Genomic DNA, 24558 nt, shown 5'->3' with positions numbered 1-24558 from the left:
ATAAAGGCAAAAGCATTTTCTAAGCACTCATTGTGCGCCAAGCCCCTAGGCGTCGTTGAATTTCACCCTCAGACCAACCTTACAGGCCCTGCTCTTAGGCCCATTTTGAAGATGAGAACCAGAGACTTCCTGAGTAAGGACTTGCCCCAAGGTTGCACTGTTGGTAAACAGCAGCTTCGGCCTGACTCCAAATCCCAACGCTGTGGAGACGGGGAGCGCCAGGAAAGCAGGCTGAGAGCAAGGGGCGGGAGTGGGGTCGCCCCCAGGCCGGCGGGAGGTCGCGAGCCTCGGCCCTGAGCGGACGAGCCGTCAGCACCAGGGACAGCTCCCGGGCCGCTCCCCGCAGCCCCCGACGACGGCGCGCGCGGGGCCGGCGGCGCGCTTCCTTCCCTGCTCGGGCGCGCGCCCTCCCCGACTGCGCGCGCGCCCCGCGCCCGGGACTGGGCTGGAAGCGCGCGCGTGCCGCTCGCCGGGAGCCAGCCTGGGCGTCCGGAGCCGCGGCGCAGCCGGCGCTGGCAGGGGGCTCCCGCCTGGGCACGCAGCCGCCTCCCGAGGACCTCCGGGGCCTCTCCATTGCCCGCCTCGCCCGCCGGGCCCCAGGAGGCGCCGCAGCTGTGGCCTGGGCGTGAGCGGCCGCCACTAACTGCGCCCGGCCTGGGACGGACGCCGGACCGCCCCGTCACGTGCGCCCAAGTCCTCGGCCGGCCCGGGCAGCGCCGTTCCCATGGTTCAAGGTAAGGGCCGAGCGGGCGCGCGGGTCACGGGGCGTGGGGGGCAGAGGACGCAAGCGGGGAAGCCCCGGCTCAGTGCCCACCTTGTCTGGAGCGCCCACCGCAGCCTGCCTGGGCTGCCTTGCGCCAGGTCCCTGTCCCAGGCAGCTGCCGGAACCTGGAAAGCCCGTCCCATCTCCGGCCGCCCTCAAAGTACGCCCCTGTCGAGGAGGCTGTGGACAGAGACCGAAGTGGGCAGTGAGGGCCTGAGGGAAAGGCAGGGGCACCCACTGTGCCGAGGGATGCCTTGTCTCTCTCCCGGCAGGGGAGGAGGGATGTTGGAGAGGGAAAGTTTCCGGGAGGTGCCTGGCCCCCATTCTCTCTGCTGCCAGGGGCTGAGACCTTTCTTTACCAAGATTTGCCTTCTGCAAGACACCATGCTGGGTGCTGGACCTGCGGTACCATCCGTGCAATGCACCCAACGCCCACGAGGAGGGGGACATTGGCCCTATTTGACAGATGAGGAAACTGAGGCTCAGGGAAGTTTAGTCACTTGCCCAAGGTCACACAGCCAGTAAGTGGTAGAGCTGGCCTCAGACATGCCAGCCTCTGTCATTGCCACCCGCCTCACACCCAATCTTCGTCTATTTGAAATCTCAGCTTAAGTGGGGGAGGGGAGCGCCAGACTGGCATTTGGGTTTTTCCAGTCGGGGGTGGAAGGACTCTCCAAACACCAAAAATCTAGGAGAGGTGCCCTGTCCACCCCCCAAGCGCCACCATTTCACCCCACTCCATGTCTTCCACTCCCAAGGCCAGGGACCACGTGGCATGAGCAGTACAGCCCCCCGCAGCTCTGAGGCTAGAATCTTGAGGGTCGAGTTCACTGACCCTTCTCGAAGATAAGGGGGCGTCCCGGAGGCCACGGCCCCGACATGCCCCCTGGCTCAGGAATGCCAGAAGGGACACCTTGCCAGCCTTCCTCCAGCGATCCCCTCCACTCAGGCCAGGCCAGGCTTCTGGGGGGCTTCCAGGAACAATGAGAACTTCCAACCCCCAAAAGTTCGGGCTCGCCGGGAAAGCACATGTGCCCATCTCCCCACCTTCCCCCTTTTCTGGCGGCATTGAGGATGGAGTCTAGGTGACCAGAGCTCTTCTCATCTAAGCAGGTGGGTGCAAGCACCTCCTGTGCTGGGGAAGAGGTTGTTTACGTGCGCTGACCACAAGCTTTCTAACGAAGCTTGCGTGCTGGGAACTTGTGAAAAATCTGTCTTGCTCCTGACGCTAGGGCTCAAGGCAGTGTGGGCTTTTCTCCATTCATTCTTTTATTCGGTGGCTTGCTATGCACCTGCAGAGCAGGATGAAAAAGACAGGGTGATACTCCTGCTGAGCCCTGGTCTTCCCCTTGACTGCGTTTCCGGTGGGGCTGACTGGTCCGGATTCACTCGGAAAGCTTGGAAGTGGCTTCCCGAAGGGGTTGGGGTCTGAACAGGATCCACAGGCTCTCCCAGCCTCGGTGCCCCAGGGATGCACAGGAGTCAGGCTGGGGAACTCTGGGGAGCTTTGCTGGCCTCTCTGGAGGGAGCCGATGCTCTGCTCCAGGCTCTGGCACACGGAAGGGTTGCAGCTTCTCCATCTTTGCCTCTCCAGCATGGGGAGGGGAGAGTGCCCATCCCAGAGCCCCCACCCCAGGCTCCAAGGCTTTGAGCCCCAGACGAGCGTTGCTTATGCCAGCACGATGGTCCAACATGAATAAGGGCGCTTGGGGGAAAGGTAGGCACGGCTGCTGGAGCCAAGACTTAGCTGCCCAGTTCTGTCCACCTTTCTGCGTGACCTTGGACAAGTCACTCCCCCTCTCTAGACCTCAGTTTCCATCTGTGACACGATGGGGTGAATCATGTAACGTGCCCCGTGGGCCACTGCAGCTCTGTTCATCTAAGCCCCGAATGGAGTGGGTAAGGCTGGCACGAGCTGCAGTGTTGGGAGAGTTTGCAGGGGTTTTGCAATCTCAGGGCTGACGTGAGCCCAAGCCCCCAATCCCACCAGCCCCACTTCCCACTCCAGGGAGGACCCCAGCCTTGCATGTTTGGGGGCTGGTTGTACATTGCTGACCCCCGTTGCCGGTTCTGGGTGGGCTGCACAGCCCCGGGACCCGCTCCTGCAGAGCGGCTCTGGGCTCCTGCCACGTGGGCCTGCGCTGTGAAGTGATGGCAGCGGGATCCGCGAGGAATAATTACAGCACTCAGGAGGGGCGAGGGGGTAGGCGGAGCCGCGGGAGAGATTTATTACGGCTCAGTAACCGGGCAGGAGGCAAGGCAGAGTGGCAGCTGGCCCTAGTCCTGTCCTCCACGCGGCTCCCAGCCCCGCCACCCTCTCCTGTACATGAGTAAAAAGGCAATTTGCGTGGCAGAGAGACAGGGTTCCGGGCTACCCTGGGCAGAGCACTCAGCCTCCTCATGTGCAAAAAAGGGGGTGCTTCTGCCTTCCCCACTGGCACAAACTGAGAGCCCTGGCTGGCGGCATTGGCACCCGGAGTCTGTTCTGGGGTCTGCGCCACCGAGGCCACGGCGGCTGGGCTTCTCAGCCTGGCTCTGCTGCTTTCCTCGGCACTGGCTTTCCTGGCGGTGTGTCGGTCCCTCTTATTTGCTCCAGAGGGGATCTGACAAGCCCAGAATCTTCGGCGTTTGCCAGCTGCTCTCCTTCCACTACTGAGCAGAGAGGCTCCTGGGTACGGAGTGCGCGCTCGTTTCTCTTTGCAAAGCTCTTTGTTCCCTTTGGAATCAGGCCCCCTCCCTGAACAGACTCAAGCTGGTGAACCCTCCCCCAGGCCTTGGCCCCGCCCCCTTGCTGGTGTCTTCCCGGGGATGGAGGGTGCTGCAAGGGGAAACTCTCAGGTGCGTGGGCCAGCTTGTCCTGGGTGGAGGGTGAGCTAGAGCCCTGAACTCAGACGGAGGCTTGGGTTCCAAGCCCAGCGCTGCTGCTTCCTGGCCATGGGACCCTGGGCCTCTGGCTCTTGGGCTGTGAAGTGGAGACTGTGGCCCCTTCTTCCCTGGGGGCCTTGGAGGATTAAATAAACAATCCTGGTGAGAGCCCTGGGACCTTGGAAGTGGGGAGCAGGTGGGGGTCAGATCAGGCAAGGCTTGTAAGCCCAGCTCTGTGGGTGGGCTTTCTCCGAGGTCCCCAGGAACCACAGGCAGCGAGAGCCTGGGAGGACCTCGGCCAGATATGGCCTTTAGAGAATGCTCCCCAGAGTGCAACGTGGAGGGTACCTTGGAGGAGGTGAGGCTGGAAGCAGGGAGGATTGGGGGGAGACCGCTGCATCCAGACGGAAGGGAAACAAGGGAGGCCTGGACCAGGAGAGTGAGAAGGGGACAGATGTCAGGCTCAGCTTTCCCAGGTTGCAGGGGTGGGAGAGGGCTGGACCGGCTGGGAGTCCCAGGTGTAGGCTGATCAGGGACCTGGGCAGGGACCCCAGAACAAGTCAGGCTCCCGGAGCTGCAGCCTGGCCTGCCACATCCCCTGACTGCTGAGGACAGGTTGGCAGTGCGGCCGAGTGGATAAGAGCACAGCCTTTGGGGCTGACCGGAGCTGTGTTTGTGTCCAAGCTGTGTGTCCTTAGTGAAGTTACTTAGTCTCTGTGGACCCCAGGTTCTTCATTAATAAAATGATAATAACATCCAACAACAATAAAATAAACAACAATATTACATCCAACGGCAATAAAATGACTGACATCCGCCTCATAGGATGTTCCAGCCGATCGGGCAGGGGAGCCCATGCAGCGATGAGCCCCAGCAAAAACCTCTCTTCTGGGCCAGGTCTACCCCAGGGCAGCCCCCACTGGTGCTCACTTCCTGGCTTGGCCACAGGCTGGCCTGGGGGCTGCCCCTGACAAGCAGGCAGACCCTACCCTGGGACCACTCTGGCTCCCCGACCGCCACCTGCATCTTGATTCTTCCCGATCAGGTCCACGGCTTATGCACGCCACGGCAGTGGCAAAGGTGGCCCCTCGGGGCACTCCCAGGCCGGTCCTGTCTGGCAGCTGGGCCTGGAAAATAGTCTTCTCTGTATTCTTATTATCTTTATGGTTGTTTGCCATATTGAGTTGCACGTACCGTACAAGCATAAATGTGGAGCGGCGGTCCTCCCCAGACCAGCAGCCTCAACACCCCTGGGAGCTTGCTGGGAACGCAGATATTCTCAGGCCCCCTCCAGACCTGCTTGAAAAGCTCCCTGGGTGATTCTCCAGCTCCGTGAAGTTCGAATCACACTGTTCTAGAAAACATACCCTACACCGAAACAGAAAAAGGGCTCTACCCGCAGAAAGCTGTCGTAGGTGACTGTCTCCTCTATGCTACTCACATTATTAATGAACATTTATTCATTTTAAGCTACATTAAAGGGTTTTCAAATAAAATAAATGCCTATCTGCTGCAAAAGAAAAACCAAGACACCCAGCTCTGTTTGTCACAAAGTAACAGCTGCAGCCCGCACGCCTGTGTTAGCTGTCAGTCATTTGCTGTGGCCACACTGGGCATCACCAAGGGCTCTTCTGCCTGTCTTCCTCCCTTGTCCTTTTAAAATCAGCCAATCTGGAGCATCTTTCCATACCAGCGCCCCATTCTCTCATTTATTTACCTGGACCCGTAAACAGGTATGTAGGTCATCCGGGTTTTCTGCGTTGTCTAGTTTTCACAGATTTGTTCCGTGACGTGATCCCTACAGGGAAGGATCTCATGGCCGGGGATGGGGGGTGGGGCGGGGGGACACGCAGTCGTGAACAGAACGAGATGGCAAGGGAAGGGCAGTTCTCGGTGGATTGTAACCTGGGTGCGAGGCGGCAGGTGTCCCAGATTCAGAGGGAGGGACCCCGTGGGCAGGAGCAGTCAGGGAAGGCTTCCTGGAGGTGGAATTTGAGCTGAGCCTCGAGGGACGCATGTGGAGTGGGGAGGAGCAGGCGTGGTGGGGAGATGGGGCGTTTCTGCCGTCACGGGGACGCAGGGGCACCGTCTGTTGACTTTGGCTGGTGACCCACTGAAGATGCCCCGGCTTTCCCCATCTCTCTCCTGCCCGTGAGAACCAGCTGGGCTACTTCCTGGTGGTCTCACTGGCCCTGAGCACTCAGATCTGTTCTGTGATTGAAGTCCGTTTCCCGGGCTCGTGGCCCCCTCTGTCATCCTCTGGTCTCTCTGCCAGGCTTAAAAAGGCTCACCTCCGCCCCCTGTGCTGAGGGGATTTTGCTGCAGTCAAAGGAAGGACCCACTGCAGAGCCCCCGCCCCCGCCCCGGGGCCCAGCAGCGCCAGACGGGTTTGCAGCTGCTGCCAACGCGTCCCCTAGTGTTAGCTGGTATTATTTTGCCAAGCGTGATAGGAGGCAGGAAAGCCCGGGGCTGCAGCGGGGACCACGGGAAATGTGTCTGGCCCAGCAGAAGAAGGAGGCAGCCAGGGAAGCGTCATTAGTTTATCCGGAACACTGTCGAGGGCCTCACCTTGCAGTCTGAAGAGCCATGTTTTACATCCTGTCTTCCGAATTCTTCCGCTTGGCCTTGGCAAATGACCCTCACTCCGTACGTACATTCGGGGACTCTCTCCTAAGACAAAATAAAAATGCTCCCTTTTCCAGGTCAAGGCGAGCACGCAACCCATCACCCCAGCCTTTCTTTGCAGGGGGCCCTCCCGCCCCACCGGCCACTGCTCCCGGAGCCCAGCAGAGCCGCTGGCTTAGAGAAGGCCGCACACTTAGAGCGAGAAACCACGTGTCTTTTCCTGCCAGGGTATCCCCTCGAGACACTGCAAAACCAGTCACGGCTTTGAGAGGGCCGATCCCAAGATGTGATGATCCAATTCTGGTTTGAAGGAGGACAGTGAAAAAAAGTCTTATATTTCACCAGAAAAGAGTAGCAGCCTCTCTTTTTGTCGACTTGTGAGCTTCTGGTATCTACCTGTGTCTAGGGTTTGTTTGGTTAAAACACTCATCGTGCAGAAGGCTTCTGGCTCAGTGCGAACCCATTTCCAAAATTAAAAATAGAGTCAACTTTAATTGTACCTTCATGGACCTTCCCACACGAGCATTCCGTCTAAACAGATTTCTATTTCCAAAAAATAGTTTGCTTTACAACATGTTATCTTGAATGATCACGTTTGTGGTGGTTTTTGTCACCACTGGGCTGTGTTTTGTTTTTTGCCATTTGCCCTTTTTTTCCTGGGATCATCCGCATCTGTACAATGAGACGTGAGGATGAGGGGAGGGGAGGGCGAGGAGGAGGGCGTAGGGGGAGGTGGACGGGGCGGCCAGCAGGGCTGATCTAGCGGGATGCGCGGAACAGGCACAAGGGTTAGGACCCCGCAGCTCAGCCCAGCCCCCGGCAAGGGCTCCTCCCAGCTGGTGACCTTGGGCGCGCGTGATCAAACCTCTCTGTGTCCTAGTCTCCCGGTCCTTACAAACGGGGATGGTTGTACCCCTCTCGTCGTGAGGATTCATCATCACCCAGCTAAGACCCCGCACACCCAGAGGAGCATGACAAATGCAACCTGGTGCTAGATTCTGGGGTCTCTGGGCCTGGTGGCTGGAGGCTGTGGAATGGTCGTCGCGCTGGAACTCGGGTTTTCTGTTGTCATGGGCGGCTGAGGACCCTGCTCAAAAGGCATCCCCACTGAGGCTAGATCCCAGACCCCTGGTATGGTCCAGGGGGCCCTGCAGGGAATAGACGCTGCCAGCCCCCACCCCCAGCCTCATCACTCGCCTCTCATCACTCGCATCACCCTGCTTACTTCCAATTCTGGAACACTCGAGACCCTTCATCCCTGGGGGTCCTCCCACCTCCTCACCTCCCGGCCTGAAAGATCCCTCCTGGCTAGTACGGGTCTGCCCTTCAGGGAAGCATCCCTGACCTCACACCACCTCGCGAGGAGATCAGGCCCAGGGCACGCTCTCAGCCCATCCACACCCAGCTCTGTGGCTCGTTCCCACCGGCCACCCTCCGTACACGGCCTGGGAGCCCGTCGAGAATGGTACCTGTCGGTCTGGCTCCTCAGTGGCTCGGGATCGGCACCGGGTAGGGGCACTTGTAGATTTTTGTTGGACGGCTGGATATTTCTGTGCCGTTCTGAGGGCCAGCCTCATCTGCTGGGGGGCCGGTGGCCTCTGCCCGGCTCTCCCTGGCCTGAGACCCCCCGCGTTTCGAGCCAGAAACGGCATCCGTATTCCCATCCGGGTCTCCCTCCCAAACAATCAAAACCTGTTCAGGAAAGGAGGGGCTCAGAGTGTCCCAGAGATGGGAAATCAGCCAACGGGGCAGGAGCGTGGCCAGTGCCCGGGGGTCCGGGCATCAGCAGGGTCTGTTCTATGCAGTGCCCACCATCCTCTGTTCCATGCAGTGTGGGAATGTCATCCTCAGATGAAGTGTTGGTCGGTGGTTCTGGACCTGGCGGCCCCCCTTGGTCGGACCTGGGCTCCTGGCCAGGCCCCAGGGGTTAACGCCGCCACTCTTCATTGACAGCGACTCCCGGTTTTGAAAAAATCATTTAATCTGCAAGACGGGCCCTTTCAACAACACGCCTACACTCACTTAAAAATGGCTGAGCCCAATTTTTTTTTAAAGGAAAATAGATGTAAACAGATTGCTCCGGGCACGGGCTTTGCTGGAGCCTGGGCCACGGAAGACTTCCCAGGGCAGCTAAGTTGCCTCCAGAAGCTTGGAAGGGAGTCTCTGAGTCAGCTGCAATGGCCAAGGCTGGGAAGAGGGCTCGTAGCAAGTCTGCAGCCTTGGTGCCTGCAGACCCAGCAGGCAGAGCTCCGTAAACCGTCAGACGAATGAAGAGGTGAGTGAGTGGGTGAGGGGCGAGGGGCGGGCCAAGGGCTGACCGCCGCCCTTTGAGGCCTCTGCCCCCAGAATGAAGGTGCACAGGCGGGTAGGCTTGTCCTTGGGACAGAACCTGGGGCGACTCCAGGGAGGAGCGGAAAGCTTGGAAGTTGGCCGGGAGTCAGAGGTGGTACCGCCCTCCTCCCTCCCGAGGGAGAGTTGGAGATCCCACTGATCGGGTTGACCATCTTGGGTGAATTGTGATTTCAAGAAGAAAAAAAGTTCCCTTATTGTTCACCCAGCGGGTGATTAGGCCAGGTAACGTCCAAAGTCCCTTCTGAATGGAAGAGAAAAAATTCAGGGGATTCAGATTCTAAGCATCCGTTGCTCGGATGTTCTGATTTTCTAGGACTCCGGGACGTGGGTGCTTAGATTCTGGGAGTCCCTGATTCCACCACCTTAGATCGACCTCTCCCCAACCCACTCCACGGGTTCCCTGGCTGTCCACCCACCCTTTCACCCCTGCCCCCCACCTTCCTCCAGCCCCACCCCTGCTGTAGGCCCTCCCTAAAGCCGCAGGGCAGAAGCTGGGCCTGATTTAAATGAGCTGCGCTGATCTCACGCAAGGGTAGGGTCAGGCGGGTCCCCGGTGGGTGCCAGGTCCCCGGAACTTAAAGGGTGTGTCCAGAGAGGGCGGTGGTAGCACACCCCTCCACCACTGCTGGGCGGTCCAGTCATTGTCTTTGGAACAACCAGGCGGCCTGATTCACCTTTGCCCCTGTTCCTCTGCTGTTCATTCATACACATACATGCACCCACAGATACATACACACACACACATACATATGTACCCATATACAAACACATACACATATACCACCGCCCCCTGCCACACACACAGCCCTGGGGGGAGGCGGCACTGCCTGGACTCAGCAGGAAGAGCTGGCCCTGGCCCCTCCCTCCACTCTGGGCTGTCTCCAGGGGCGGGAATTCAGGGCCGCCCAGGGTGTGCTGAGTGGTGACACAGAAAGGCGTCCTGGGAGTTTACAAGTTAACCAGCAGCCCAGGCCTCCATTTCACTGACTGTAGTTGCCGGGGTGAGCCAGCCCCTGGTCTCCTGTGCCCCCATGTGGATAAGGGGACAATGCCGTCTTCCCAACGCACAGGGCTGCTTGCGCTCGGGAGATGCTGTACCTGAAAACTCGGCTTGAGACCCAGGTGTTATTCTAATTAGCCGCTGAAATCAGTGCCGGGCGAGAGTGGGGAGAGGCAGTGACGTTCTCACTCGCTCCCTGCTTGCCTCCTTCCCTCCAGTCCAGCAGCCAGGCACCTGGTTCCTGGGCAGAAATTGGGCAGGTGCCCTAATACACTGGGTTAAGTGGAGCCCCACCTGCTCACCTCAGTGCACGCAGCTTGCGGCGGTAGCCATGGAAACTTCTGTAACCTTGTGAACAGCTAAAATGTATATACTTTTTGCTTGGTTGTTTTTAAAAGCATCATACAGATTTCCTTTGTACTTTTACACTCCTGTAGGGATAAGTGAGGGGAATGCAAAGCACAAGGTTGTCGTGCAAAACATGCCTCACACCCACTCCCCCTGTGCCCGCTTGGCAGGGCCTGGGTCCAAGCAATTGGGGTCCTCAGTAGGGAGAGCCCCTGCAGGGCCACTGCCCCCTCCACATGGGCCTCCCCCAAGACAAGCCAGACTCCACCCAGTCCCCCATGAGCAGAGAACTTCCCACATGGCTCCCCAACCCACTGCTCAGGTAGGGCCACTGGGGACCCAAACCCAGTGAGAAAATAAGACTCCTCCAGTAATAGGTCCAGATAGCGTACATGCCCTGGCAAGGAGCTGAGCCATGGGCCCTGCCCTCTGGGGCATCATAGTCAAGAAGGGGAAACAATACTAATACTGTCTTTGATTCCATCTTAATTTCAGAAAGATTTTTTGCTGGATAGAACGTTCTAGTTTGATGTGTCTTCTTTCAGTCTCCTGGCTTTCATCGTTTCCAGTGCAAAGTCGGCCGCCCTTCTTGTCTTTGTTCCTCTACATGTGGCACGTGACTTTTTCTCTAAGATTGTGTCTTTATCGCTGGTGTTAAGGAATTTGATTATAATGTTCCTCGGTGTCGTCTGCTTCGCGCTTCTTGTGTTTGTGTTTCATTGACTGTTTGGATCTGTAGGTCCATAGGTTTTCACTCAATTTGGATTCATCCAGTACTTCTTCTACTCACTTTTCTGCATCCCCCTTCCTTTGGGGGTCCCAGTTACACATATATGAGGTCACTTGAAGTTTCCCACATCTCACGGAAGCTCTGCTTACTTACTTATGTTTTGTCTTTTATCTCTGTGTGTTCATTTTGGACAGTTTCTATTGCTGTCTTTAAGTTCACCTATCTTTTCTTCTGCAATATCTAATTTGATGTTAACCCCATCCAGTGTATTTTTCATCTCAGCCATCGTAGCTTTTTTATCTCAAGAAATTTGGTTTTGTTCCTTTTCACATCTTCTCTGTTTCTACTTCATGTGTCCAGTTTCTTCTCTAGTGTTTCAACATGTGGGCGACAGTTATAGTAACCGTTTTCATTAATGTTCTTGTCTCCTAATTCTATCACCTGCCATTTCCGGGTTAGTTTCAGTTGATTTTTCTCTCGATTGTGGATTGTATTTGTTTGCATCTTTGCGTGCCAAGTAATTTCTTACTGGATGCCAGATGTTGTGAATTTTACCTTGTTGGGTGCTAGACCCCTATATATATATTTGTGAACTTTGTTCTGGGGTGTGGTTGTTACTTGGAAACAGTTTGTTTCAGCCCCAGCTCTTATGCTTTGGGAGGCAAGACCAGAGCACATTTAGCCAAAGCCCTTCTGAGTTCTCTACCCAATGCTCCAGGAATTATGAAGTTTTCCTCTCTGATAGGAGCAGGAACTATTCCCGGATCTGTGTGAGCTTCCAGTATTGTTCCCTAGAACCCTTTCAAATGTTTTTTTCTCTTAAAAATAAAAAGTTCTTTCTCTGAGAGTTTCACAGCACGTGTGCTGATCAGTACTCAGCTGACTACTCAAGGGGACCCTCTACAGAGATTTGTACTTCTCTCTGTGCAGCTCCTCGTGCACAGGACCCTGCCCTGTGCACTCTGGCCACTCAGCGTCCTTGGACTCTCAGCTCTCTCTCCTCAACTCGGGGGGTACCGGCAGGCCCTGCCTGGGTTCCCCTGCTCTGCAGCCTGGAGACTCTCACCAGGTGGGGAGCCTGGAGGCTCTCACCAGGTGGGGAGCCTGGAGGCTCTCACCAGGTGGGGAGCCTGGAGGCTCTCACCAGGTGGGGAGCCTGGAGACCATCACCAGGTGGGGAGCCTGGAGGCTCTCACCAGGTGGGGAGCCTGGAGACCGTCAACAGGTGGGGAGCCTGGAGACCGTCACCAGGTGGGGAGCCTGGAGACCGTCACCAGGTGGGGAGCCTGGACAGTCCTGTGCTCTCCTCATTCCTTGCCCATCTCTTGAGGATGGTCCTTCATCATCTGATGTCAGTGCCTTGGAAGCTATTATTTCGTAGCTTTTTGTCCTGGATGCTTAGTTGTTTCAGGCTGTGGGATAAATCTGGGCCCTGCTCCTCCACCTTGACCAGGACTCTGATTAGCTAATGCTGCTCTCGTGATGTGGGCGAGTGCTCCCAATTATGAGCGGAGTCCCAGCGTCACCCCCATTTTGTCACTGAGAAAACCGGGACACAGAGGAGTTAAGTGACTTGGCCAGGGTGATGCAGAGCCTGGAGACCAGCCCCGTGTTACACGGCGCTGCCTCTCACACAGCTGCCCAGGCCGGAAGCTTCGGGGTCCCCAGGACTCCTCCCAGTCACCCCCTCCCCTCCCCTTCTCTCCAGCCCCACCCTCTCCTGTCACCTGATGCCTACAACAGCCTCTGGACGGCCCCTCCCACCCACCCTGCAGCCACAGAGGCGTTTTTAAAAAGCAGAACTGACCCAGGTACCGTCCTTGTCAGCACCCTTCCATGCCTTCCCCCTGGCTTCATTTATTCACTCAGCTGACAGTTACCAAGTACCTACTATGAGCCACCGTTCTGGGCGCCAGGATACAGCAAGGAGCAAAACAGATGGAGCCCCTGTCCTCGGCGACTCAAGTTCCTGGAAGGATGAGCCTTACCGGGTGAAGGGCAGCCATGGTAGGGAGGGGGTTATTTCGGATAGATGGTCAGAGAAGGTCTCTGAGGAGGAGACATTTGAGCAGAGACCTGCATGGAACGAGGACAAGAGCCCATGAGACAAGCGCATCCCAGGCAGAGAGAACAGGCAGTGCAAAGGCCCTGAGGCTGCAGTGGGCCTGGTGTGAGCAGGGGAGAGAGGCAGGAAACGTGGTCCAAGAAGGGCTGGGCGGGGCTTGTGGGGCTTGTGCGTGCAGCAATGCCATGATGTCGTGTTTTATTTTAAGCGACACAGGCCCACGGGGATGTTTGAGAAGAGGATGGAGAGAGCTCTAGCCTGAAGCCTCCGTGTGGAGAGCAGGCGGCCGGGGGTGGGAGTGGGGGTGGGGACTCAGGCAGCAGCCCAGGCTTGAGGGGAGGGGCCTGGAAAAAGAGGAGGCATGGGAAGCGGTCAGACTCCCCGTGGAGTTGGAGGATCTGCTGACAGATCGGGTGTGAAGTGAGAACAACGGAGGGGGCCCCGGGGGACTAGGGGGTTTGGGGTCCCAGCAGCTGGAAGGGTGTAAACGCCATTCCCTGGGGCGGCGGCGCTGCAGGAGGCGCATCGGGACCTGGGTTTCCTGCACACCAGTGTTCCCTGCGCTGCGCCTGCAGGGACCGAGGCCGGCCGGCAGTCACGGAGCAGGGCCAGGGCGGGGCCGGGGCTACCAATCTGGATGTTGTCCAGAGGTGTGGAGAGCTGGGGAAGGTCACCTTGGGAGCGGTTGTGTACCGGAGAGGGAGTGTGAGGCCTGGACCCCTGGGCCCTGGACACTTAGAGGTCAGGAGACCGGGAGGAGGCCGCACAGGAAACCGGGAAGGAAGGACCTGTCCGGCAGCTTCAGCATCAGCTACGGGCTCTGGCGCTCTGCCCCCGAAGCGTGCCCTGCGGACCGGCAGCGCCAGCACCACCCAGCGCTTGCTAAAACGTGTTCTGGGGCCTCCCTGGTGGCACAGGGGTTGAGGGTCCGCCTGCCGATGCAGGGGACGCGGGTTCGTGCCCCGGTCCGGGAAGATCCCACGTGCCGCGGAGCGGCTGGGCCCGTGAGCCATGGCCGCTGCGCCTGCGCGTCCGGAGCCTGTGCTCCGCAATGGGAGAGGCCGCAACAGTGAGAGGCCCGCGTACCGCAAAAAAAAACACAAAAACGTGTTCCGTCTCAGCAACCCCACACCACTGGTCAGAGCTGCTTCACCAGCTTCCCGGGCGATTGGATGCTCATCCAAACATGAGGACGGCCGATGTAGGAGTCGTTTCAGGGAGGAAGGGCCCCCGAGCTGCAGCAGGCGCGCCACGTGAGGACCAGGGCTCCGTGAAGGCTGAGCCAGGTGCAGACGGAACGTGCTGCGCAGCCAGGTCCCTGCTGACCTCCCCCCGCGCCCCGTCCTCGTGCTTCCTCCTCCTCGTGCGCTCTGGCTCCTGAGTCCACCTCACGCTGCCTGCCCCCAGGCCTCTGCATGTGCCGTTTCCTCTGTCGATGCTCTTTCCTGTCATTCCCTTCTCATCCTTCAGGTCCCGGCACCGGGGTCACTCTCTAGGAGCCGTCTCTCCCAGCTGCCCACCCCCCGCCAACGAGCACCCGGAATGCTCCCTCCATACGCCCCATCTGTGTCCCCCAACAAGACTGAAAACTCCACAAAGGCAGGGACCCAGAACAGAGTCCAGGTTGCAGCAGGAGCTCAGTGAATTTTTGCGTTGAATTGTTGATAAATTATAAATGCCAGGTGCCTAGTTTGGACAGCGAGTGCTATTAAATCCCAAAGAAGGAGTCGTATCCAGGGGCTGGGGGTCAGGAAAGGTTTTCTCAAGGAGCGTGCAGACTGATGGCTGGGGATTTCATAAGCAGAGGTGGAAGGGAGTTCAGGGTCCCGTGGAATGGCACCAGCAAAGGCCCAGAGGCAAGACAATGTAAAGTTTGTGGTCTTAAGGCCCCGGGAAAAAACACCTGAGCCAGACCCGTTTAAGGGAGCGTTGCAGGGATAGCCGACCAGCCTGGAAAGGCAAATCAGGGACAAGTGCAGCAGGCCCGGAACACCAGATGTTTGGGGCCTGGACCAGGAGAGTCACGCTCAGAGCTTCGTTCCAGAGGGATGCTGGCTGCACTGCTGGGGTGCTCTGCAGGGAGAGCCGTGGCCCGAATGTGCTGACCTGAAGGGAGACAAAGCTCAGCACAGTCTATGTGGAACGGGCGCATTTTGTTTAAAAAAAAAAAAAAATCAAAATACAGAGGCGAGGAGGTCAGCGGGGGCTCCGTTGAGGCTACCAGCGTCTCCAGACCAGGCTCTGGGCAGGGGTGTGCATCCAGGCTGCCCGGAAGTCCCGCGGAGGAGGCAGGGGCCCTGGCCCCGTTCATTGCTGTGCCCACCACGCGGCACACCCCGCGCTCCATAAATGCTTGTGGAAAAGAGGGAGGAGGGGAAGGAGGTTGGGAGACTGGCATTAACATCCTGCTCTAAAGATGAGGACTCTGATGCCCATGGTCACCCTGGCACGAGGGAGGAGAGCCTGGATTCACACCCAAGTCTTTCTGACTCGCAGATAGACCAGGGCTGGGAGAGAGAGCCAGCACCGCCAGGCATGAGCCCGGGCTGCATCGGAGCCAAGCCTCTGGGTGGCAGGAATCCCTCAGGGGCTGCAGTGAAGGTTCTGCAAGAGAACGTATATAACAAACCACGGCTGCTCAGATGAGATGGTTGAGGGTGGCCCGAGCCAGGGGATGGCAGAGGGCATGACTGAAGTGGCCAATTCTGGGCTCCAGAGCTCGCCAGGAAAGTCCCCGGCAGGATTGGCGGGAACTTGGCTGCAGCATCCTGTCTGGACTGCTGAGCGGGGCGAGCCAGAGATGGGGGCGTCTGCCCCCTGCAAGCTGCGCTGCGGCAAGGTGCATCCCGCTGTTGCCTCCACTGCCACCGGGTACAACCGCACGGGGCTCTGAGGACTCGTGCAGGCTATGGGGTGAACCCCGAGTCAGGTCCCTCAGCCCCTGTGAGGATTCTCGGGGCAGATCCGCCTGCCAGCACTGCATCCATAGATGTCTGTGTTCCCAACTCAGCCTGAGCTGTATGTCGGAGACACCTGGACCCCCGAGGGTCTCACGCCCTTAGCCTGGGGTGGGCTGGGGGGCAGGGTTGGGGGGCGATCCTGATGGGCTGCCTGAGGCTAAGGCACAGCTCGCTGGGCCACTCCCAGAGTTTCTGACTCGGTGGGTCTGGGCGGGACCGGACTCTGCATTTCATCAAGTCCCTGGGTGTCACTGGGGATGCTCTGAGCAAAGAAGTCATAGGCCTGGAGCAGCTCAGGCCAGTGATTGTGGGCGAGGCTGCAGGGCGAAGAGAGAGGCCAAGAGTGGGCAGAGGCAGGTCCTGAGGCCGGAGAGGGAGGTATTTATGCTCTAATAGGGAAATCACGCCCCACACACCCGGCACTGCTAACTGCTCCCTAGCGCTGAAGTCTGCGCTGACCGTGACCTCTGTCCTGAACTGCACTCACCGTCACGTGCCTCTGTTCCCCGGAGCGCAGGGCTGCTGCCGAGTCTCCCCACCCGCTCCAGGTCCTAGAGTGGGACTGGCTGTTGGTGATTGACTGGGTGCTCGTCCAATCGCTGTGAGATGCCAGAGGCAGCCGGCATTGCTGAAAAAGCCTCCTGACCCCCAGCCTGGCCCCAGGTTCTGCCTGTCACCGACCTTGCAGGTGACGGTATCTCCTTGAGCCTCAGTTTCCCCATCTGTATAATGGGGTTAATAACTCCGACTCCTAGGGCGATGGTGAGGCTTAAAGGGAGTGATGTGCACGTTCTCTGCAGAGCACCGCCAGTGCAGGCACAGATGGTAAACCCACTGGGGTTTTCCCCATGTCACACTGCAGGCATGGAGCGGGGACAGATTGGGTTGGGGTCCCCTGGGCTCACAGGCTCAGCATCCCTCCTCCCCTCACCCTCCTTGCATGAGCCCTTCACAGCCAACTTGACCTTCTTCCTGTAAATTCTTCAATGGCGCCAACGGCCCCCTCCCCCTCCCCCAGTGCTTAGCCCCCAGGGGCTCTGCTTTGGCCAGTGACTCGATCCACAGGCGTATATAGAGCTCCTGCTGTTTACCAGGGTCTGTGCAGCAAGGTGAGGCTGGCTCCCACTGCACTGCGGGGACTAGCAGGAAAGCGGCTGAGGATGAAACCGCAAGGGATGGAGAGGACAGCCCGGTGCACAGAGGAGAGAGCAGGCTTCCTGCAGAAGGGGAGGCCTGAGCACAGCCGTTAGGATCAGAAGGCATCGGCCACCTGGAAGGAAGTGGGCATAGTCCCAGGGGCACCCCAAGCCAAGGGACCGTGGGGCAAGCACAGGCCTGAGGCCAGCGTGCACCTCCGCAACGCAGTCCCATCCTCAAGCAGAGGTGGGGCATCTGGGCTGGTCCTGGTGGGCGTGGGCTTTATTCAGGGCCAACTGGGAGCCACTGCTGGTCCAGACTTGCTTTGGGGGGCCCATCCTTTGGGACAGTAGTTCTCCAAGCGTGGTCCCTGGTCCAGCAGCCTCAGCATCCCCTGGGAACTGTCGAGATGAGCATTTTCAGCCCACCTGGACCTCTGAGCGGAAACTTCCAGGGGAATCCCCACTGTCCAGAGCCCCCCCACCCCTCCCCCGCCGCCGCCTGCCCCGGGGAAGCTGGTGCAGCCCAGGTGAGAATCTCCAATTTGATGGGGGCCCCGGAGGGGGCTGGCACTGGCTGGGGGGCCGGCCTGGCCCAGGCTCTGGCAGGGAGGCAGGCGGGAACAGGACAGGATGAAGCACTGAGGCCATGGTGCTGTCTCAGCCACGGTTACTGACCGCAACACACAGCCAGGGGGACAGCGCCCTGAGGTTAGGCCTGGGGGTCTCCCCAACCCAGAATGGTACTGCTCTGTTGGCCCTTCGGCACCCAGGGGCCCCTGGCAGAGAGAGGAGTTCTCGGAAGTTGAGGTCAGCACTGGCACGTAACAGACAACAGCTTTGTCAAAGGAACGGGCAGGGAAGTGGCCAGGACAGGCAGTGGGAGTGGGTGGGAAGCCCCCGTGTAAGTGGGATGGCTGATTCACTTGGATGCCTTAGTGGTCTGGCGGGGTGGGGGCACGTTACTGTCATCCCCTCAGGCCTGGGCAGTGGCCAGTGCCCTGTGGACACAAGAAAGCCCCCCGGCAGGCAGGCCCTCCTACGGTGGAGCCATGGTCACGCCTGGCCCCGAAAGCCCCCTCTCCCATGCTTGGGGCAGCCGCGTGGCCGAGGGGTCAGGAGCCCAGCCTGCGCTGGCAGGTGGCCCTTGAATCGCCTGGGACCGGGGCGTCCCTGCTGAGTCTCTGTTTGCCCCCCTGGGTCTGGTTGAGTCGTGAGGGTTTCATGGACGTCAAGGCTGAGCCGCAGGGACGGGCAGAGGCCAAATGGGGTCCTGCCTGTGCGTCCTCCCTCCTGCCCCTCCAGACGCGGAGCCCCCCTAACCCGCAACCCCCGGCGCCTGTTTCTTCGCCGGTGCTGAGAGTGACCGTGAGGGCGAAGTGAAACACCCAGGGGAGAGCCCTTGCCCAGCGGCCGGACATGGTCTGTGCTTAATGAACAGTGCTCTGATGGTCCCAGGAAGCCCTGGCCTGGAGCCCCGTCCTGTGCGCCCGCCAAGCTCCGAGCTGGTACCAGGGGCCGTGCCCAGTTCTTGGAAGAGGAAGTTAGAAAAGAAAAAAACGGCGAAGAAAGTTATGTCAAGGAGCAGAAAGGGTTTTGCAAACCCGGCTTCTGCACGTGGTTATTTTAAGGGAGAGAAAAAGCCCGCGGCACCTGCAGCTGAGCTGGGGCTCCCTCGGGGTCTCCAACCCGCCCTCCCGTAAAGATCCCACCACAGCCCAGAAAGTTCCGGAATGGTGCATGCCAGCTGCCTTCCTTCTGACGGGTAACCCAACGCGGGCCTGGCCAGGGCACGCTGCGGGCAGGCAGCGCGGGAGGTGGGGGCCACAGACGCAAGACCCCGTGCCTCCCCTTCCCGCGTTCAGGGGGCCTGTTCAGCGCCGGCTTGCCAAACGGACCCCGACTCAGTTCACATCTGCCCGCATTTTGCAGCCACTGCTGTGTCCTTGCGCTCTATTGCCCCCTGGTGGCAGGAGGACCGCAGAACTGGCGCCAGCCAGGTTCCTGCCTTCACGGGGCTTCCAGTCGGGCAGCGGGCGAGGAGGCAGGTGCACCCCTGCCCGTGACACCCGTAGGCAAGCTGGGGCGGGGTGGGAGAAGGAGGGAGAAGACAAGACGCTCACTTTGGGAGGCGCACCCAGGTTCACCCCCTGGTCCCCACGCCTAATCGTGTGAGCCACGTTTAGCTCTCTGCCCGTTTCCTTGCCAGTTAAAATGGGGTCATGGTGACCCTGCTCAGGCTCTCCTAGGGATTAAAGATGTTGGTCAAGGGTGCTGTGCCCTGCCTGGCACAGAGGAGGTGCTCAGGACGGGACGATGCGCTTGTTGCTGTTGTGAGGCACTGGGGAGCCACGCAAGGTGTTAGAGGGAGGCGGTGACTGGTCCAGACTTGGGTTCAGGAACCCCCGTGGCGCAGCATGGGCAGGAGGGCGGGGCAGGAACCCCAGGTCCTGGGATACCCCGGCAGCCTCTGTGCCGTGCTGGGGTCAACAGCTGGAGGGCCAGCCGGAGAGATGGGCGTGAACCGTGAGCTTCTCCACAGCCGTGTGTACTACTTCAGACCACGAGGAGGGTGGACAGGAGAGGTCTGGGAGCTGCTGAGCTCAACGTCCGGCAGCGGGGGGCCTCGCCCTCCTCCCACCCCTCCCCTCCTCCCGCCACCACCTTGGGACCCAGGGAGGCGGTCCAGGGTCGCTAGCCTGTGCCCAGCTCTCGCTCTGTGGCAGAGGTCGGGGTGACCCTGGGCAAGGCTCCCTCTCTGGGGCACAGCTGCCCGTCTGCACGCGAAGGGGCAGAGACATGCTCGCGGACTTCCGCACCACCGGCCATGCCCCCACGGAGCTGGGGGATCCAACTTCGTGTGGCCACACACCCCAGTGCACCCCGAGTTTCTGCCCATCTGGATGAGCAGGGCAGGGGCTCCGGGCCAGACAGCAGCAGCCACAACTGAGGGTTTAATTTTGGAGCCGGTTCCACGGGCCTGCCTCACGAAAGGCCCCTCTGGGCCGGGCCTCCCCCCCAGGATGACCAGGGCCCTCCCAGGTGCCACCCGCTGCCCCAGAGGACCAGGGAGGCCCCGGGCGGCTTTGGCACAGCTTCTGATGGAGGCCAGGAGGGGTTCCTCCTGCTACTCCCTGGGGACCGTGCCAGAGGGGGCAGGAAGGCCACCCAGCTGGAGGTGCCCGGAGCCCCCTGGCGCACCCAGGTGGGGCAAAGCCCTGCTCCCTCCAGTTTCCTGGCCACGGCCCAGCCACCAGGCCCTGGGGTCTGCCCTGGATCCTCCCCTCCTGGACCACAGAGCTGCAAGCTCCTTTCCTCAGCTCCAGCCATATCCACGGTGGGCCGGGCAGGTCCACAAAGATGGGGTGTCCATCCAGTCGGGTTTTCTGCTTACTCGGTGGGTTGACTCACTCCTCCAGCCTCAGTGCACCCCTAGAAAACGTGAGTGGGGTAATCGAGCAAAGAGATGCGTCTGAGCCCTGCTTCCCACGTGGCCTGGGAGAGTGGGTGTGTCCCACCCTCCACCCTGGGGCGGCCACAGGGAGAAATGAGATCAATGCGCTGACGCTGTTCTCATTAACCCTGATGTTGCTGAACTGAGGCCCAGAGAAAGGAGGGACCTGCCGTTCCCCATCACACCCCCAGCCTTCCTCCCCGCCCCCCGAGAGCTCTGCCAGGGTCCCACTAGGAAATTCCGGTTCACCCTTCAAGAGCTCAAGGACCCCGGCAGGTCATTCATTCCCAGTCGGCGCTGAGTCCCTACCGTGGGCCCTGCTCTGGGCTGGGCTTCAGGAACAGAGCAGTGGACCCCAGGTAGGGCCCTGCTCTCGCATTGTTCATCCCAAGGGGCTCTTCAGCAGGGCTATGGGGAGAGCTTCTGGAATACTGTGAACCCCAGAAACGGCTGGCAAAATGGCACAGCCCCTGTGCTCTTTCTGGGGGTCCTCGAGGAGTCCAGACCACAAAGCCGGCCGGCCAGAGGCATCCACAACATTGCCTAAACATTAGCAACCCAGCCCACCTGGCGGCGCCAAGCCCTCTGCTGCAGGCGTCCTCCGGCCTTGGAACCCTAGGCGGGCACACGCCTGGCTTACTGGGTCCCCCGCACCTGGTTGGCCCGAGCGCTCTCAGGGCTGAGCTGATCCGGGCTGAAGATGGAGCTTGGCGGGAGGACACTCCAGGTGGTGTTGGGAGCTGCCTCTCCGGGCCCCAGGCCCCAACTCCGCCACCCCACCCCCAGCCAGGCTCTGGATAACATCTCCGAGGCCAGCCCCAGCGATGCGGAGCACTTCGCCGTCTACTTATTACCAAACGCAGGAATCTGGGAGCCCGCGGAGCGTGAAATTAGGACCAAATGTGGAGGAGGTCTAGACAGGAACTCCGGGCCACTCCCGCTCGAGGACGACGGGGCCCTTGGGCTCCCAGGTAGCAGGAGCGCTCTGGTAACCAGACAGACGTCTGTGGAGGAAAAGCGTGCTGGCTCTCCATAAGCCTCGACGAGGCACCGGGATGTGGAAAGGCCTGGCAGCGAGGCGGCAAACCTGGGTCCCAAGCCCAGCTCTGACCTCTGCTGCCCCAGGCTCGGTCTCCCTGTCTGGAAATGAACGGCACCATCTTCGCCCGGTTGGAAGGGCTGCTTGTGAAGCAAGCGGATTCCAGGGCCCCACGCAGACCCACTGAGGCCTGGGCCTCTGCATATTTCCCGGCTTCCCGTCCCTGGAGGGTTTAGGAGTCGCTGGGCTGGTTGAGCCTGAGGCCCGGCCAGTGTGGAGGGTGCAGGGCTGGGCTTCTCCTTGGCTCCTAGAAGGGGCGCCGGGCATCTCAGGTGAACGGGCGAAGGGGTGGGGGGTGCTGGAGCGGCGTAAGACAGGCAGACTGAGGAGACTCAATCCTTGGTCTGCAAGGCAGGGTGGGGTGGGATGGAGCAACAGGAACAGAGGAGAGTCTGAAACAGTGCAGGACACGTGGTCCAGATGGCAGCCATGTGGGGGTCCTCTGCCAGGGGAGGGGCTCCGTGAGGGCAAGGGGGAGGCAGGTGGGCCGGCGTCTGCCCCGCTGCCAGGTGTTTCCTGCCCCCCCCCACCCCACTGGATCTCCTCGCCGCAGGAGGCAACCGGAGCTCGTAAAGCGGCGGCTCCCCGTGAGATGCAGGGGTCTCGGAAGGGGCCGTGGCCCGCCCAGCCCCCCTCCGCAGACTCTGGGGCCGGGGGTGCCCAGGGAGGCCCCATCTCACAGCCTGTCCCTGTAAAAATCGGGGGTGGGGACGGGGAAGCAAAGCCGCTTATAAAGCTTTAAAACCGTTTATGGTCCCGGGGGGCAGATTAACAATTCAGCTCAATCCTCGCCAACTCGTCTTGGCTGGCGGTGCGTGGAGACTTGGGGCGGGGGCTGGGGCCAGGGAGCTGGAGGAGGGACGGCGGCGGCAGCCTCCACCAGGCTGGCACTGGACCTGCCGGCACCTCGCTGCCCCTCTCCTTCCTCTCCCGGCCCGACCCGGCCCGGCCCATCAGATGGCCATCCTTCCAGGACGGCTCAGAAGCCTTCTCCTCCAGGAAGCCCCCCACGGTTTCCCTGACGCGACACTGTCCCCTGAGCCCCGAAGCCCTCCGTTGGTCTCTGGGCACTCGGCGTAGCCATTCCCGGGACACAAGTGTCCAGGGGACACCGGATCAGCCCGGTTTCCCTCTAAGCTCCCAGGCAAGTTTATCGGAGCGTTTGCAGTCCTTCCCCTTCTCTGCCCCCCTGCGGGATGCCATCCTGACCTATCGCTTGGACCAGCAGCTGGCATTCTTTTCACATTCGTGATTCTGAAACTTTGTCATGCATCTCAGTTATCCGGACCCCTCACAGGCAGGGCTGGTTAAAGATACAGACCTAGATCCTTCAAGTCCAGAGCTGGCAGGACTTGGTTTTCTAAATCCTCCCATACCCATATTACAGAGAAGGAAACTGAGGCCCACCCAGAGAGTGGCCTGAGACCCAGGGTTACCGGCAAGTGTATGGCGGGACACTCCCCCTCCAGCCCACCCTCCAGGGCAGGACCAGGGCCCCTCAGGCCTGGTTACCTCAGTGTCCAGCTGGACAGCGTCCCAGGCACAGGAAGGAGGTCTGAGAGGCGACAGCTCAGCGAGGGCAGCAAGGTGTGGGACTTGGGGAAAGGGTCCTCTGGCCGCTGTTCTTCCACTGACTTGCTGTGTGAAGTCACGAATGTCTCCCCCGCGACGGTCACCACCCCTGCACTGGCCTCAGCTTCCCCCTACACCCCCCATTAAACAGACGGGGGGGACGTAGTCCCTCCCAGCACTGGCACTTCAAGGTTCTGTGAGTTGCATTAAAGAAGTCCAGGAAGGCTTCTTGGAGGAGAAGGCATGTTCTGAGCACTGATGGCAGGGGAAGGCCTGGAGAGGCAGAGGGAAGAGCAACCCTGGGGTGGGGCACAGTAAGGGCATAGGGGTGGCTGGAGGGTGGGGTGAGGGAGGCCATGTCACACTCTCGGGGGCAGTTCGGAGTTGACCGTGGACTGATGTCAGGCTGGGGCCTAAGCGAAGCTGCCAGTGGTGTGCGTGCACGTCTGCTGCCCGGGCCTGGTCCCGGGAGCGGCGCCCGGCTCGGGCGTTGCTGCCCGTCGGCGTGCGTGTATCTGCAGAGTGAGGCTGAGACGCTCCAGCTGGACGGGGCAAGAGCGTTGGAGCTGTGCCTGCTGACAGTCCTGGGCGCCCGGCCGGTGCCGGGGTCCTTCCCATCGCGCCGCCAGGCTGCCTGTGGCTGGAGGCCGCCCACCCAGAGCCGGGCAGAGCGAGGGGCCATCTGTGTCTCAGACCCGGGGAGAGGCTCCGTGGCCACGCCCTCAGGGACCTGATAGAGGGTTGAGAGGCAGAGAGGGAGACAGTAACAATAGGAAAGTGAGCACAGCACACCTGCCGCGGGGTGGAATCCTCCATGTTCTTCCGTTTTACAGAGGGGGAAACTGAGGCACAGAGAAATGGAGGTATTCGAAGCCCCACGCTTGCAGCTAACTGGGGGCAGAGCCAGGCTGGCTCCCAGGAGTCCGTCCGGCTGGGCTGTTGGGGGCGCTGAGTTTAACTCCTGCACTTTGACCTCCTCCTTGACCTTTCCCAAGCCTAGTGAGTTCCCTCATCCATGAAGTAGGGCCATAATGATCTTTTTGCGGGTACAAATGGCAGAACCACACTCAAGGTTGATGTGTTCACGGCAAGAGTCACTCTGCGGATCTCAGGGAGGGAAATGGAATCCCGTGAATTGGGACCACAGCCTGGCTCTCTCTGGGCACCTGTGTCCTTCCTCTCTTCCCTCCTGGACCAACTCCCCTGCCTCCACACATATGCCGCCCTGGCTGCAGCCTGAGTGCCCATGTCTCTACCCAAGGTCAAGGGACCAGCAGGGACCGGCCAGTCTCCAGGTCCTGGTTCCACTTCCCTGGAGAGAGAAGAGGGCTGGCCCAGCTTGGGGGGGCTGGTGCCTTTCCATCCCAGCCCCAGCAAGCTGTGGCCAGCGGAGCGGCAGGGAGTACGGAGGCTGCCGAAGCCCTCTGGGCCTGGGAGGCCCTGGATTTCCCGTGGCAGGCGGTGGGTCACACGTGGCTTTCAGCTGCGATGGGGCCATTAGCCAGAATGACACACGTGGATCAGTGGCCCTGAATGGGGGGCTGGGCTTTGGCTGGATCACCAGGAGTGACCCTGGCCTTCTCCGAACC

At 60.1% G+C, this 24558-nt stretch overlaps 1 protein-coding gene across 1 annotated transcript in view; it reads left to right on the top strand.

Moving 5' to 3' along the window:
* Window positions 1-650: 650 nt before the first annotated feature.
* FAM163B (family with sequence similarity 163 member B) overlaps window positions 651-24558 on the top strand; it is a 30632-nt gene continuing 6724 nt past the window's right edge. The window contains exon 1 of the mRNA XM_032634042.1: window positions 651-734. The gene's annotated coding sequence lies outside the window, so the exon portion shown is untranslated. The remainder of the gene's footprint in view (window positions 735-24558) is intronic.

The sequence above is a fragment of the Phocoena sinus genome, chromosome 6, assembly GCF_008692025.1.
Source record: "Phocoena sinus isolate mPhoSin1 chromosome 6, mPhoSin1.pri, whole genome shotgun sequence".
In the NCBI taxonomy this organism is placed as follows: domain Eukaryota; kingdom Metazoa; phylum Chordata; class Mammalia; order Artiodactyla; family Phocoenidae; genus Phocoena; species Phocoena sinus.
The sequence above is the reverse complement of the archived record's forward strand: the minus strand, read 5'-3'. Positions and strand labels throughout refer to the sequence as shown.